Source organism: Serinus canaria, chromosome 5 (assembly GCF_022539315.1).
Source record: "Serinus canaria isolate serCan28SL12 chromosome 5, serCan2020, whole genome shotgun sequence".
Lineage (NCBI taxonomy): Eukaryota > Metazoa > Chordata > Aves > Passeriformes > Fringillidae > Serinus > Serinus canaria.
Window position 1 is genome coordinate 8,907,086 of NC_066319.1, and position 14,392 is coordinate 8,921,477.

The window sequence follows — 14,392 nt, forward strand, 5'->3', positions numbered from 1 at the left end:
CCTTCCTGGCACATTCCAGGGATCTCCAGGGCTCCAAGGCTGCCTGCAGTGGTCCAGACATTTCCTGATGGAGGAATGATATGGAGAATTCCAAGGCTGCGGTGTGGAACAGCCCTGAGCCATGTCCACGTGTTGAGGAATGATGCTCCAGCTGGAAGAACACCACAGAATTCCCTCTCCTTCATATTCCCTGGTCATTCCTGCACAAAGAGCCCAGATCCATCCAGAGGTGAGTAAGGACTAGCAATTCCTTAAGCCAGTGGGGCCTTTGGAGGTTTCCTCGTGAAATGGATGGTGATGCCCTGATGGAGACACTGCATCTGAGTTATCCAGAGGGATAACCCAGCTGATGGATGTCTGGGATGCTCTAACTCTCCCTTACATCTCTCTGAAGGTGTAGGATTCCCAGGAATGTGTGTACATCACCACTCCATTTTGCCCCAGGCATTTAAACCCAGACTCAACCCTTTCCCACAGGTTGGGAAGCTCTGAAATGAATGGATTTGCTCCAGAGGTTGGAGGTGGGGACAGACCCATGCGAAAATCACAGAAAATCACATCTTTTGTGACAGGCTCAAATTAATTCCTTAATTCCCTTAAATGCTTCGCCACCCGCCCTCTGTGTCATGACAGCGGGGAAAAAATGGGATTTCTGAGGGCATTAATCCTCCCCTTAATGCTTTAAAAGGCATCCAGTTTATCAAGAACATTCCAATATTGCCTGTAAATGGTGCCACTGCCATACAGGAGTCAGGGAAGGGAGCCCTGGGGATCACTGGGATGAATCCTGACCCTGGAGCTGGGCTATAAATGTGGCCTGGCCCTTGCAATTCAGTGGAGCCAGGCTGGAAACGGGCAGCTGGAGCTGCTGGAAGGCAGAAATCCTGAGCTGTATCGGATTAATCGCCTTGTGTCCCTTAATTGGCAGGATCTGGGCTGGGATGTGCTCTATCCCACCCTTTGGAAAGCCTTGGACGGCTTCCGATTGTATTTCCCTGAATAAAATCATGATTTCCAATCTTCCTGAGCTTCTTCCCTCTGTCTGCTCCAGGTTTTGGGGCTTCCAGGGGTGCCTGCCCAGCCTGGAGCGGATCCTGCCGAAGGGAGACCTTGGAAGTGCCACAGGCTGGATGAAACAATTTGTTGGAATGCTAAATTTGGCAGCAGCTTTTCATCCAAAGCGGAGCCACTTTGCACCTGTCTGGGAAGATAAAGGGACTCGGAATGAGCGTGAGGGGGATTTTTCTGCCTGAACGGGATACAAAGGCCTCGGCACAAATGAATTCCAGAGCTTCAAAGCCTTTCCTGAATGTTTTTCCGCCCCTGTCAGGCTGTTTTATTTCCCAGGTATGGTGATATCACCCAGCAGACCATTTGAAGGCTGCTCCACTTGCTTTAAGGAGGAATGGGCAGGCGAGGATGTGCTGCTATTCCCTGCTGGATCAGCTTTTCTGGGACAGAGGTGTTTTTTTAAAATTTTTTTTCCCTCTATTTTTCAATGCCTTTTTTTGCAGTAGGAGCATCTAAGTTGTGTCCTTGGATGATGGCAGCTGCCGTGTCCAAAGGGAATCGCTGTCCTTCCTCCCAAAGGGGATGGTTGTTGTGGTGTGTCCATCCTCACAAGGGTTTTTTTGTGAAGAGGATTTGGTTGGAAGGAACCTTACAGCTCATCCAGTTCCAGCCTCCCTGCCACAGGCAGGGACACCTTCCACTATCCCAGGTTACTCCGAGGCTGGTCCAACCTGGCCTGGAACTCTTCCAGGGATGGGGCAGCCACGACTTCCCGGCAAAATCCATTCCAGGGTCTAACAATTTCTTCCCAATATCCCATCTAACCCTGTTCTTTGTCAGTAGGAAGCAATTCCCTCTTATCACCCCATACCCTTGCGAATAGGCTCTCTCCATCTTTATTGGGAACGCTTTTTCCTGATAGGAAAGCACTGCTTTTCCATGCTGGGCATTGAAAGCAGCATGCCCGGCCTTCTCCATGAGGGAGACCACAGTGCTGTGCTGGGTGGTTTTCCAGAGGGAAGGGATGTTGGGAGAGCCCCAGGTGTGGCTGAGGGGAGATTTTATTGCTCCCTGAATTCCCTGACTGGGGGGGAGGCAGGCTGGAGCTGGGCTGTGCTCCCTAGGAACAAGGCGCAGGACATGAGGAAATGGCCCCAACTTGTGGCACGGGAAGTTCAGGTTGGACACCAGAAGGAATTTCTTCTTGGGAAGGGTGATGAGACACTGGAAGGGGCTGCCCAAGGAAGTGGTGGAGTCCCCATCCCCGGAGGTGTCCAAGGAATGACGGGAAGTGGCACTCAGCGCTCCGGGCTGGGTGACAAGGCGGGGATTGTCACACGTTGGACTCGGTGGTCCTGGAGGTCTTTTCCAAGGGAATTGTTTCCTGTGGGATCCTTCCGTGATTCCAGTGGAATCTTTCCGTGATAATATCGGTAGGGCAGGTGAGCATCAGCCCAGGACAGCCTCTGTCCGCAGCAGGCGGGGTTCCCTGAATCCCCCGAGAATTCCCCGCTGGAATCCGCGGCCGGCCCGGCACTGCCCCGCCCCGCGGCGCTACCGCCGGGGGCCACCAGGCGGCGCCTCCGCGCCCCGCACCCCTCGTTGCCGTGGCGACCGCAGATTGCGTAGCGGCCCTTACGCAGTTGACGCAGTGGGCGGCCCCGGCGAGGCGGGGGCGGCCCCGGCAGGGCGGAGGCGGCGTTGGAGAATCGGGGGCCGCAGGGCCCCCGGCATGGAGGAGGCGGCGGCGGCCGCGGCGCTCCCGAGGCGGCGGCAGCGGGAGCGAGGTGAGGGACGGCGATGGGAATGGCGCGGCAGCGGGGGCCGGCGCTGCGGCAGGTGCGGGGGAGCCGGGAGGGCGCTGGCAGGGCCGGGGGAGCGCCCGCCGCCGCCCCCCGCCCCGCTGGGCTGCAGGCCCGTGCCGCCCGAGAGGTCTGGATCCCGCGGGAAGCGCGGCATTCCCGGCGGGAGGGCCCCGCTCCATGTGGCCTGCGCCCCGTGGGAAGCGGTGGGATTCCACCTGCGCCTCTGGAAAGCCGCCATCCTGCCCCGGGCAGGTGCGAGGTGTGAAGGTGATCCCGCCGTTCGGGAGTCGGGATCCTGCGGTGGGAGGCGGGAGCGGTGCTGCTGGATGTCCAGGGAGGAGAAGCTGCGGTGTGGGTGTGACACAGGGATTCTTGCTCTCAGCTTTTATTACTTCCCGCAGGGAACGGTACCTGACTTGAGCAACGCGGGCGGATGCTGAGCCGTGGCCGTAAAATTCCCAAATTTAAGATCGCAGGCAGCTGCAGAAGTGAGATATCCTTATGAAAGTAAGGGAGATGTCGCTCCGAGATCTTGGAGCTGGGATGCTGCCAGGCTGCTCAGCCAGAATGTGTCCAATTCCCGCTGTGCCCAATTCTGGGAATTAATACCTGCTGGTGTATTTGGGACAGGCTTCAGTTGGCACTGGGAATGGGGATTGCCGAGCCTGGTGCACACCATGGTCCTTAGAGCCTGCTCCAGGTGGGAAATCACACAGTGATTCACCAAGGTGGGATATAGAACCCCGGGACATGAAGGCAGCAAAACTCTGAGGAATAGTTTTAAAGGAAAGGACGATTCCAAGGTGGGAATATTCATCTCCCCCTGAATGAAACTTAGTGGGGATGAGTTGCTGCATCCTCCCGGCTGGACAGGGAGAAGCATCCGAGTTTTTGTGGTCAGGCTGAGTGTTCTTAAATGGGAGATAATGAAATTGTGGGAAGTGGCTCTTGGAAAGCTTCGGACGTTCTGTGATTCTGGCATTGGCTTGGCTGAAATGTGTATCCTGTGGACATTGCTGGAAGAAGCTTTCCAAGTTGGAAACCTGAGCTGGGGGAAGGTGTTTGTTGTGCCAGGTGTTGGTTTTCAGGGTCATAAAAGTTGCACGGGGGTCTTAAAGCTGCTGGGGAAATTCCAGCAGTGCCAGCTTGGACTGGGAATGGCTGAGGGGGTCAGGAATGCCCACAGGGACAAGAGATGTGGAAAAGCATCTGTTACGTTGTAAATGATACAAATAACCTGGAATTTCTGCAGCCAAAACCCTTCAGCAAGGAGCAGGGTAAAATTCCCCCTTTAAGTGGGAATTCAAATTGGAAATTTGGGAGTTGGCAGCTCTGCTGTCCAAAATTTTACTCAGGAGGGTCAAAATCAGGGATTTAAGGATATGGACTATATACTGCAGGTACTGACTTTGTCAGGGCTGACCTAAAAAATCCTGATTTGACCCGAATTCCCATTTAAATTAAGGCACTGGGCACTTTTTGCCTGCTACCTGCACAGCCAGATCCGAATCCCAGAGATAGGGAATGCTGTAAATCCCTCTGGTTGCTGGGAAAAGGGTGGTGAGAAAGGAAAACTTCTCTGGGCTGTGTCCACATTCCCCTTCCAGAGGGCTGGGAAGGAGCAGTTGTGCAATGATGGGATTTAAGGGAAGTGCTGTGCCAGGAGGGAAAGTGAGAAGGGTGGAAATGCTCCTCCCAATGACCAAAAATGTGAGGAAAAAAAAAATCCTTCGTTTTGGAAACTTTGTTAAAATTCCCTGGACAAACAATTACAGCAACCAAAAAAACCCTTCTGCTTGGGGGAGGGGGTTGGGGGTTTGGACATTGTGTGGGAATCTGTCCTGTTCCTTCTGCTCTCCCTCCCCTTGGAAGTTAATTAATTGAGAGCTGGCTGCTCCAAACGAGGTCACTTGGATTTCGGAGCTGCTGTATCATTGTATGGATTTACAAAATCAGGATTTACGGCTTGTGTGCCTTAGAAATTTTTCCTTAAAGTGGCATAATCCTAGTTTTTGGGGGTCTTTTCCAGGCAGCTGGAAGGATGTAGGGAGGAGAAGTGTTCAGATTGGAGGGTGTAAAGCTTGGGAAGCTGCTCAGCTTTGGATGGAGGAGAGTTTGGAGAAGCTTCCTGTCATTCCCAGGCCTGGCTGTGATTTATGAAACTTCCTTGGACTAAACCAGCGGGAATTTTCTTCTGTCCCAAACATCCCTGTCCTGTCTGAAGGTTTTTGTTTTTTTTTATTAAGCCTTTATGCCTCCCCTGGACCACACAGCTTTATTCTGGGGAGCCTGCACCCTGCTTTTCCTCCCCTCTCATTCCATCTTTCCCAAAAGAATGACCCTTGGTTCCACCTCTGCTCCCAACAGTGATCCAGCTGATGAATAGGAACATCCCGAGCTGGATTGAGCCCTGGAGTTTGAGGAATTTCCAGTTAAAGGCACAGCAGTTGAGATGGGGTGAGTGAAACCATTTTAATCTGCTCTTGGAGCTGCAGGGCTGGAGTTTTTTGGGCACTGGGAGCAGATGAAAGTGGCCTTTGTGCCATGGGAAGTGTGACAAATGGACTTTTGTGGGATCTGCAGAGAGTGCTGGGATGTTTATTCCTACTGGGATAGATGGGAGTCAATCAGGCTCTTCATTCCAGGCCAGTTGGAGCTGATATTTTTATTTCATACATGATATTGTTAATTTAGGTGTGTTTCTATACCTTGTTGTGTGGATTTTTAAGGAGAAATCAGAGAAAAAAATCCTTGAAAATTTGCCAGGTGCAGCACCTGTCCAGCTTGGAACTTTGAAAATGGAAGAAATTAGAATGGTCTTCCAGGTTTTGGTAAAAAATGGGAAAGTTTGCTTTGCTGAGGAATATCCTCCCCTGAAATACGGACAAAAATGCTGCTGGACCCTAGCAGGGATTTTGGATACAAGAAATAATTCCCACAGAGTTTCAGGAAAAATGTGCCCTGTACCTTCAGGCATTCCTTCTTCCTCCTTTTCTTTCCTTTCTCCCCTCTTTCCATTGGAAGACACATGGATCCCTTACCTCTGGATCTCTTTGGAAAGATGAAATAAAAAAAGCTTTGTATTATTTTCCTCTTCCTTGCAGCAGGAGCTGGAAATCTGCATGGCAGACAGAGACTGTCAGGAATTCTGTCCTGGGCCCTTAATCCAGGAGTTTCTTCTTTAACTCACATCCTTGCTTAACTGCCCTTGTGCTCCAGCAGATCCCTGAAAATCCTCATCCTGCCCTATCCATTGGCATTTATCCCTCTCTTTGAGGAGCCTTCTGAGCTCCTCTTCAATGATCTGTAGAATTGCATGAAAATTCCTGGCTTTTTGTTCCCTTCCAGCTGAGGTTTTGGTTCCTATGTGTTCCCTTGGTGTAGAATTAAAAGGAACAAGTGGGTTCCTCTGGGCTGGCTTTGAGCTCATTAGGAGTTTTTCCCTGAAAACAGGATACAAGATGTAATTTAGAACCTTCAATTCCAAGTTTTCCTGGTGTTTTTCACTTGCCATTTCATCAGGAGTCAGTGGCAAATATCCCAATACAGCTCACTCATAACCATCAGTAAATATGGGAATGCCACCTTAAATGAGCATTTTCCACTCCCTTTTTCCTCTGGAACATGTTTCCTTGGGATTTCTTGGCCTGGAGGTTTATTATCCCCACAGATCTGAGTGATCCTGATTTTACATCCAGGCAGGCTGCAGGACAGACTCCTTATCCTTGTTCTTTTGGAATAAAATACTGAATCCCTCAGGCCACCTTAAAACATTTGAACTGGATAATGAAAAGAAACAGGAAAATTCAGGACATTCCTATTATAGTTCAGTGCAGCAAATAGAAAATGGGGAGGTTGGGATGGAATTCAGCCCTTTCTTCCCTGAAAGGTGCTTTTCTTCCCTGGAAGGTTCCCATTTGGATGTGTCCTGATGCTCCATGTCTGCTGGAAGTTGGAATTTCCACAGCTCTGCATCCTTTGGGATGAAATTTATTATTCTGTCATGGCTTGTCTTTTCAGCCCAGGTCCCTGGTGTTGACACAGCCTGGATGTATTTTTGGAATATGGATTTCAGCTCCAAACTGGGAGCCTCTGGAGGCTTGGCTTTTCCCATTGGGTCTGCTAAATGATCCTGCAAATTGGTGCTGTTTTCTCCTGTGGGAAATGAACTGTTTCACCTCCCAGAAAATCAGAACAAGGCAGGTGCTGCTTAGGAGCTTCCAGCATCTCAGGCAGCCGGGGATTGTCCTGAAAAAACTTTATCCTGCTTTTCTTGGATCCCTTGATTAGAATCTTGGAATGATTTTGGTTGGAAGGGGCCTTAAAGCTCACCCACTATCCCAGGTAACTCCAAACCCCATCCCACCTGGCCTTGGACACTTCATGGATCCACAACTTGCCTGGGCACTCTATTTCTTGGTGACATCCAGATCCTATAAATGTTCTTCATGTATCTCTGGGCCACATTTAACCTTTGGAAGCACATTCCCCTTTTTGTGACTTCGTTTTTTTCCGGCTGATTCAGTTGTTTGTCACCATCTCCATGGCACCAGAGCATCCGCTAATGACAACCAGCATTTCCCTAAATGAGAGCATTCAGGGATGAACTGGATTTTTCCTTGGAGAGGGGAAAACATATGCCCTGTCAGAGGAAGTAGAAAAACTTCCCATAAAAGCAGGAATTTGTGATTTGTGTTGCTCATTTTCTTCCCTGGATAGAGTAGTGAATAAGGGAAAATTTTGTGGAGAGATTTTGTGCTCTGTGGGATTGCTCTTCCCTCTACCTTTGTCAGTTCTCCCTTACTTTCTAGTGGAAAAAGAGGCATCCGTGTTCCAAAACTGGAAGGATTAGAGCTTTCCTCAAAATTCACTGACAAATCCAGGGGCAAAATTCCCTTTCCCGTTGTGGAATTGTGGTGTTAAATCTTCTGTGGGAAGCCACAGGTTGCTTTGTCTGGAAAACCTTTTTCCCTCTAAATTTTGTGGCTATTCCTGGATCAATGTATTGCTTTTGGAAAAGAGTCTTTTGGCCCTTAAAAAAAGAAGGGATCATATTTTCTCCCTGAGCTTGTTTGAACACCTCCAGTGCCATAATCAAATTTAACTCAGTAGGAAATGGGTACATCCCCAAATCCAGTGTTATCTGTGGTTATTCCAAGGCCTGATAGAGCCTGAGATAAAGGGATTTGTTGCATGGAACTCTTTGCCTTATGGAATCCCAGCTGGCAAGGAGAATTTTGGGACTCTCCGGGGCCTTGCTCTGACTTTGTGTTCCCCTTGGATGAGGGCGGAGGAATGAGGAGAGGCGAGCTGGGAGGTGGGAAGCACGTGGGAAGCTGCAGAAAAGGCTCAGGAATGGGTGGCTGAGTAAGTGTGGAGCCTCCTGGGAATACTGGCAGAGTTGGTGAAATTCCCTTGTGAGGTGGGGAGCAGGAATTTGGGGAGGGAAATCAGGAACACGCCGATGTTGGAAGTTTCTCTGTTATCTAACGTGTGAGTTTGCGGGATGTGTTTTATTCTGGAGAAAAGGAGGATTGGGGGAGCTTCTCATTCCCTACAACTCCATGACTGGATGGATATGGGAGCCAGATGGGATTGGGCTCTTCTCCTAGGGAACAAATGACAGGACAGGAGGAAGCTGCCTCAAGTTGCATCAGGGGAAGTTTAGGTTAGATATTGGGAATATTTCTTAATGGCAGGGGTTGTAAAGCATTGGAAGATGCTGCCCTGGGCAGCAGGGACTGGTGGATTCCTCATTCCTGGAGGGATTTAAAATCCACGTGGATGTGATACTTGGGGTTGTGGGTTAGTGGGTTGGTTGTTGGATTTGATGAACCTCAAAGTCTTTTCCAACCTTAACAATTCCATGATTCTCTATGTGCAGGCCAGGCACTCCTGAGGAGTTTGATGTTCCCAACTTTTCCCATGTCCTTCATACCATTACCCATGTTTTGTGTCCATGGATTTGCTGGCTCCTTGCATGTTTGTTCCCTGGAATGGTCTGGAACTCTGATTTCCAGCCACTTCTGGGTAGGAACTCCAAGGATTCTCACATTTAGCCTTGATTCCTTGGGACACAAGAGGCTTAGTTTGGTCCTCAGGGGGATGATCCTGCCAGATTTTCCTTCTCTTGGCAGGTGACAAGACAGGGAAGTGAACTTTTGGAATTGTGACATCCGCAAGCCCAGTAAGGACTCGCGGTTCCGGGTTTTTGGAATACACTGAGGGGATTCAGGCAGCAGAACTGATCCGAGGTGGCTTTTAACGACTCCGGGCTCACCCAGATCCTTCTGGCTCAGGAGAGCGGAAGGGAATGCGCTGTGTTTGTTCACTGGTTGCTCATCCCAAGGGTCGGATTAGTTCAGCGTTCCGTGGCAGCTCCAACCGGGTGGACGAGGTGCTGGGCAGGTGTCACCTGGGCAGGCTAAGGAAAAGGTGGAGTCGCCCCAGGGAACGTGGAATGTCTCCAACACGGAGGATCCTGGACGGTCCTCAGCCAATTACCCTCTTAAAACCTTGGGGTGTTGTGCAATGGACGAGTCAATCATGGGATATCCCAAATTGGATGGAACCCACAGGTATCATTGGAATCCAGCTCCTGTCGTCCTTGGTGTTCCCATCTGCCATTGTATTTATCCTGTTGTTTTCCAGATGCTCTCCTCATTTTCCTTTCTGGGTTAACTCTTAATTGAACAACACTTGGAAGGAGGATGTGGATTGAGGAGAGTGAGAGGTACTTCCCACTGCTAAAAAATGAGGCTTCTCATTCCAGAAAAGCCTAGACGGGGGGGGTTTGGAAAACCAGATGGAATGGGAAGAGCTCATCTTGGTTCCTGTTCCTGTAGCTGCAGGATTTTGCCTTTTGTATGCCAGAGCTGGGAAATGCTGCCCTTTGGAGTGCAAAAAGCATGGAAGGGTGTGGTCGGAGCAATCCGGAACCTTTTCACCTGAAAGCACCTGATTTATGACACCAAAATCCCAATGTTAACGTGGATTTGTTTGGTGAACTGCTGGGCTCTGAATTCCCTGGGGCTTGGCCAAAACACTCCCTCCTGCCTGGCATGGAAAACACAGCCCTGGAGCCTGTGCTCTGGAGCACGAGGGGCTTAGCATTCCCAAAAAACAGTGAGTTTTCATTTCTGTTCTTCCAGCAGTTGCTGTTTGGTTAAACCTTAATATTTAGGGAAATTTTTGGGTGCAGAGTGGGAGCAAATCCCCGTTTTCCTTCTGGAATGCTTTCACCATTCCAGTGTGTCAGGGCCTGGAAGTTTTATGTGGATAGGAGGAAAGCAGATGGATCTTGTGCCTCAGTGTCCGGAGGTAAAAGGTTTTGAGCCAGAGGGTGCAATACTGGAATTCCTGGTTGTCCAAGTAGGAGATCCTGTTCCCAGGCAACATGACCATTTGTTACTCTGTACTTTAGTCAGCTATCCCGGTGTTTGCTCAGCTCCTTACATCTGACTGCAAGGGTTTTCCAAGGAATTTGCATTTCATATAGGAGTTTTTGTTGAAACTCTGACTTTTTTGGGGAGAAAAAGTGACAGATCCCTTTAGGAGAGAGGAAAAGTGAGGAATTTAGGACTTGGTGGCCCCCGGGGCTTTGGCTGCTGCTCCCTTTTTGGAGGAGAAATGAGAGAATTGTTCTTTTACCTTTACCAATGTTTATAGTATTCCAGTTGCTGAGGCTCCATTAGACATCACTGCTCTTGGAAAAGGAGATGAGGTTGGAAGTTCTCATGTTCCTATGGGAACAGGGAGTTTCAAGGCTTGGAGTTCTCATTTATAAGATGATTTGTCAGGAAAGGTAGGAAAGGGATTTAATTTCTGACTTAAGTGGGAAACCAAGATTCCTTATCTCCCAGTTGGCTCCTGACTCTGAGTTTTCCCATTCCAGGCTGCTCCGTGGCCTCGGAGTTAATTACAAGTTGGATAAGGAGATGCCCGAATCCGCCCTGCTGTTGTTTTGCTGACTCAGCAACTTCGAGATCCTTTTTCGGGGGGGAGGGCAGCAAAAAGACCACCCTGGGTTCCAGATGCTTGTGGAGCAGGGTTAGGAACCCCCTTGGGATGAGTTTTCCAGGCTGAGCTGTTCCTGAATCTGCTTTTCCCACCTCCTTGGAAGTAGATAAGATGTTCAGGACAGAGAAATCTGGTTTCTTTTTCCCCAGTGCAGCTGTTGTTTAAGTAGCTCCCAAGGAATATGGGACTTTGCCCAGTCCTGTCTGCATGCCTCTTCCTGGGAATATTGCCCCATGTGTGCTCAAAAAGGCTGGGGGGGCGGGGTGGAATTCAGGAAAACGGCTGCGTTGTGTGAGGGAAGAGGAATTGCAGTCCCAAAGTTCACTAGAAAATTGAAAGGGGAAAAGATGAGAGGTCAATTAAGGAAGAATTGTGGTTTTTAAATGAGTTTCCAGCCAAATCCAATGGAAAACAGGCACCTGCCATGGGATGGGGTCTGGGTTTCAATGTGTTGGGATCCTGACTGAAGCAGCTGTGCAGATTTTTCTCTGTGGGAGTTTCCCTCAAGTTCTTCTGCCACTGCACCATGGCTGGGTTGTGGTCAGCACATCTGGGACTCTTGCCTGAGGGATCCAATCCCTTAATTTGTCATAAATCTGGATTTGGGACTTCTGCCTGAAGGTTGTCATCCTTTATTTTGTAATAATGGGGTTGTCTTTTTTTTCCCCCCTAAATTTGAATTTTCCATTAATTAGTGGCTGTTATTAATTATGACTTGGTACTTTAATACTTCCATTTTCCATGTTTCCAATGCTGCAGAATGGAATTTGAATTCATCCATCCCTTTGGAAGGCAGGGAAGTTTCAGCTCTCTGGTTAAAGGGGAGCTCTGCCTTCCTTGGAGCCTTTTTCCTTGGAACTATTTTGGGAACATGACTTCATCTTCCTCCTGGAGCGGGGGAAAAGCCCACCCCAGAAACGTGGGGGATTCAGAGCTTCTGTTCTTCCCTGCAGAAAATCACGGAATTGTGCCTCAGATTTCCCTGAAATGGGGGTGTTGGATCATTGTAGGAGGGAAAAGGGGTGAGTTGTGTGCTGCTGGTGGATGGATCTGTGTTCTCCAGAGGTCATTCCGTGCTGGCAGCCCGGAGCAGGAATGGGATTCCTGGGTGCTGGCAGCTGAGGGAGAGGTGTTAAAGAGGCAGCTCCTGCTGGCTTTTCCAGTGATTCCAACCCCTTTCCTTCTTGTTTTCTCTTGGATGTTTACCTCTGGGTTCTTTGGCTCCCATCCTGGTAGTGCTAAACCCTGTGGTGGACTTGGGAAGAGCTGGATGAGGGTGGAGGTGAGATTTGTTCCCGACACATTTCAGAACATGGATTGTCCATCCCCATCCCCTTGCTACTTTCCTGGTGGAAACACAGTTTTCCCATTTTGCTGTGTTGTCTCCTTCCTGGCTTATCAGGGAGAAGGGAAGAAGGGATGTGTGGACTGCTAGTACTAGAATTTAAAACTTCCTCATGGAAAGGGACGAGGTCATCCTGGTGTCCTTTTTACCTTTTCCAGCTTCAGGCTGGGAGCTGGAACACCTTGAAAATTCCAACCAGGAAATCATGTAACTGAGGGGGGAATTATTCCTAGTGTCATTCCATAACCTTATTCTCTTACTCCAGAGGGATCATTTAATCTTTTGCTGGACACTGATCCCAGCTGGGAGCAACGAATATGGTGGAGGGAGGAAGAAACCTGTGGACATGGAGTTTTTCCAGCTTAAGGAATGCTTGGGTTCATCCTGTGCTGGACAATTCCAGGCTGGATGCTGGAGCTAGGTATTCCCTGGGTCTGTGTGCTCTGCTGTTTCCCTCTTTGCAGTAAAAATAAAATCATTCAATATCCATGGGATCTTTATAAATCCTTAGATATCCATGGAAGGTTGCAAATATGGGAATGTCAGCAGTTGGAGACATTGATTGATTTCTTTTTTCCCCACTGGAGAAGGTGTGTTGTCTGTGGAATGTGGGAAAGACTGTCAGGAACCTGGCTGGGAAGGTGTGTGAGAAGCTCCTGGAATTCTGGGAGCTGTTAGGAGTGCTCAAGAGATCCCTTCTCCAAGAGACCTTTAGAATTCTCTTGGTATTTTGGAAAAAAAAATCAAAGCCATCTGTCAAGCCAGGTGATAAGTGACACTGGAGTTGTGCCAGGGGAAGTTTTAGGTTGGATACTAGGGAAAATTCCTTCATGGAAGGGCTTGCAAAGCATTGAAACAGGCTTCAGTAGTGGAATCCCCATTCCTGGAAGGATTTAAAATCTGCATGGATGTGGCACTTGGGATAGTTGTGGTAGCCTTGGCAGTGCTGGGGAATGTTAGACTGGATGATCCTGGGGGGCTTTTCCAAGCTGAACAATTTCATGGTCCATTTGTCCATGCTGTTGGATACACAGAAGTGTCAGCCTGGCGTTTGAGGATAATTTGCCTCTCCTGTGGGCTGTGGGATCCCAAAACATCTCCACAAGGATACAGGCAAAATTCCTGTTATTCCTTATCAAAAAAACTGGGAATATTTTCCCTTGCTTCCCAGAAGAGAACTGTAGGAGATCTCAGCATGTGCCTGTGCTCAGAATTTAAGGCTGAGGGAAGGAACCGAGGCAAAAACAGGCACAGGATTGGGATGGAGAAGAGTCAGATCTGGGCAGGGATAATTCTTGATCCTTCAGAGCTTGATTATGATTCTTTAATCAACTGTGTTAATTAAAATATCATATTGCTCCCAGGCCTCTGAGCTCTGATCAGGGATGAGGAAGTGAACTGAAAAAGATGGAATAAAAGAATTTTTTTCCAGCTTTGGAAGTTCACTTGTCCTGGCAATAACAGAATGAGTCACCAAACCCCAACCCTGGTGCCTGTGATCTCTTCCCAGCTGATTAGAACATTCCCACCAAGAGCTCTTCCAGGCATTTCCTTTTGAAGCTTAATTGAAAAAGCTCTGGGTGATTGGATACTTCATGGTTAATGATAAGATAATTAAAGGAAAGCAGTGAAAATCCACACCTGGACAAATCCTGCCGAAGGAATCTCTGCAAAGGCACTCAATTTAATTACCAGGATGGCCACGCGTTGCCTCGGGAATGAGAGGAAAAAGGAATTTCTTTTCCAGCAGCCTCAAACTGGTTGGGCTGGGAGCCAGGGGCTTGTCCTGAAGTAGATCCCAATGAACAGCTTTTTTTCTTATAATCCTGTTAGGATTATAAATTCAAGTGTGAAATTCATTTGGAATTCGTGTCTGCTGGAGGAGGAGGGGAAATCAATTGCAAAAATGCATCCCTGTGCTGTTGGAGCAGGGATCTTTCCTGTTTTCTGAGGATTGACAACTTCCCTGGACGAGATTTGAGCTCAGTTTGTGTTTGGAAAAATGGATTTGCTTTCCTTTGCTTTCCAAAAGCTGTGGAGGTGTTGAGTTCTGTAGAGAGAGATTGGGATCACCTGGCCATGATCCAGGATGCCCAGCAGCCAGGTGGGACATCCAGGTGCAGCTCTGAGGATGATCCTGCTTGGATGTGCTGCAGGAATGGTGATGTTTTTCCTGTTCATTTCAGACATGGATTGAGGACAGGCTGGGATT

The 14,392-nt window shown here is 48.9% G+C and overlaps 1 protein-coding gene across 1 annotated transcript in view; it reads left to right on the plus strand.

Annotated features, from left to right (window-relative positions):
• The first annotated feature begins 2,713 nt into the window (after positions 1-2,713).
• DAGLA (diacylglycerol lipase alpha) overlaps positions 2,714-14,392 on the plus strand; it is a 56,425-nt gene continuing 44,746 nt past the window's right edge. The window contains exons 1-2 of the mRNA XM_050975335.1: positions 2,714-2,798; positions 5,184-5,273. The gene's annotated coding sequence lies outside the window, so the exon portion shown is untranslated. The remainder of the gene's footprint in view (positions 2,799-5,183; positions 5,274-14,392) is intronic.